This window comes from Labrus mixtus, chromosome 5, assembly GCF_963584025.1.
Source record: "Labrus mixtus chromosome 5, fLabMix1.1, whole genome shotgun sequence".
Classification (NCBI taxonomy): domain Eukaryota; kingdom Metazoa; phylum Chordata; class Actinopteri; order Labriformes; family Labridae; genus Labrus; species Labrus mixtus.
Genome location: NC_083616.1, coordinates 7,111,763 through 7,113,857, shown reverse-complemented (window position 1 = coordinate 7,113,857; position 2,095 = coordinate 7,111,763). Strand labels below are relative to the sequence as shown.

The window sequence follows — 2,095 nt, the reverse complement described above, 5'->3', positions numbered from 1 at the left end:
CACATCACTTCAACATCCCGCACACCAACACGTCTAACACTGGCAGAGCTGTGAAGAGGGATTTATTTATTTTATTTAAAAAAAGAAGTCACTGTAGACGACGTCAGAGACTCTCAGTTTGAACTCTTCACTGATTTTATGACAATATGGTTAATTAGAAAATCTTATGATGACATGAAAACTGAGGCTGAGGTGTCAACTACAACTCCCATAATGCTTTTCCAACAGAAACCTCAGATAAGAGGGGCTGACAGACATCTGAAAGCATTCGGAGAAGAGAAAAAAACAAAACAGAATCTTAACAGAAAAAGTGATCTGAACTCTGTAACAGTATTTCGTGTTTGTTCATTCAAACCAGGAGCTTTATTTAACATGAATCAGAAACAAGAAGGAGTTAAACATGTTTTTTTTTTAACCAGGACACTGTTTGTTCCATAACTTTATTTCTCTAATAAAGGTTATGGAAGGTGATGACATCAGGGCTAAAATGGAAAATAAACCTCCATGATGCTGGTGATGATAAAAGACTTGAGTTGAATTGACACATCTTGCTGGTTTTCTCTGAAAAGCACTAACTGTGAAAAGAGAGTAGACATGATGCAGGTGAATCCTGTGTTTTATGAGGACATTAATGGAGATCATTACAGACAAACAGAAGTAGCTGGTTCTCCCTCTTCACAGCTCTGAGGTTTCATGTGACTGATGGATTATCTGTTAGTCCAGCCAAACATCTTTAATCTATATATATATATATATATGTTTAAACACCTGATCCAGGACCATCAGAGCGTGAGACACCTGGATCAGTAACCCCTCAGTCACTCAGATGTTCAAACTGAAAATACAAACGGATGCAGAGGTGTGCATGTTATCATGACTTTAAGGTGAAATAAGAGTCTGGCTGTGTGTGAAGAATCAGAACGCGAGTTCTGTCAGCAGAGATAAAGAGACAGGAGCTTTAAAGCAAATAATGAGATTATATTTCTGATTCAATTACAGTACTGACTGTAAGATCAGAGACCTGTCTTTACCTGGGAATCAGGTGTTATCATGTTTCTTAACATGATTTCACCTGAACACACACCCAGCTGAGTTTGTATTTAAAACAAATTTTACAATCTGAGCAACAGAATTGTACCGGATCGTCCGTCTGTGATGATCCTGGATCATTAACCTGCGAGAGATTTTAAAATGATTACAGTTAAACCTGTGACTGGTTTTATATAATCATAGATTCAATGTGACTGATTTTAAATTATCACAGTTTAACCTGTGAGTGATTTTAAATGATCACAGTTTAACCTGTGAGTGAGCTGATTTTAATCCTGTCAAACCAAAAAGCAGAGGAGTAAAGAGCGAGCGAGTGCTCTGCATGCAGAAAAGAAAAGAAAAGAATTGTGTACTAACATGTTGTTTACGCTGTATTTGAGCTTTGCTAGGCTGTAGCCTTTAGACGATAATCGCTTTATTAGCTGTGTATTAAACTTTATTTCCTTGTTTAATCTTGGAGGAATCCAGTGCATCATGGGAAGGCTGGATTCTGGTGCTCAGGGGTTAAAATGTACTAAAAAGAAAAAAAGGTGAGAGAATTTCCTGTTTTTTCCATTTGACATGTAGTGTGTTTCAAAATAAAATCATGTTTTAACATCAGTGAGACGCTCTCCACGCATTTCTTCCACCTGTGATTACACAGCAACACCTGAGTAAAAGAATACACTGGAAAGTTGGAGACACAGCTCCATCTGCAAACCAGCATTTATTCTCTTGCAGTATCATGTTTTTGTTGAAGGTTAGTTAATTTATCATTCAACAACACAAGATTTAAAACAAAATGTGTTGTTATAACAATAAAACTCAACTGAAATTACTAAGTACTTTTGGTACCTTAACCCAACAAATCTGAGATTGTGTCTGTGTCACTTGCAGCTGACATCTCTGAGGAAATTGAGAATATTTTTTCATAAATTGAAAGGAGGATAGTTGGCTTTACTCCGAGCTCCCCCCGAGTGTCTGAGCTCCTCACCCTATCTCTATGGATGAGTCTTATACTACCCTTCTGAGGAAAACCAATCCAGCCTCTTGTATCAGTGATAAG

The 2,095-nt window shown here is 37.3% G+C and overlaps 1 protein-coding gene across 1 annotated transcript in view; it reads left to right on the top strand.

Annotated features, from left to right (window-relative positions):
* The window catches only part of arid3c (AT rich interactive domain 3C (BRIGHT-like)), a 37,660-nt gene extending 37,184 nt beyond the window's left edge, over positions 1-476 (top strand). The window contains exon 8 of the mRNA XM_061037511.1: positions 1-476. This exon is cut by the window's left edge and continues 4,032 nt beyond it. The gene's annotated coding sequence lies outside the window, so the exon portion shown is untranslated.
* Positions 477-2,095: the final 1,619 nt, after the last annotated feature.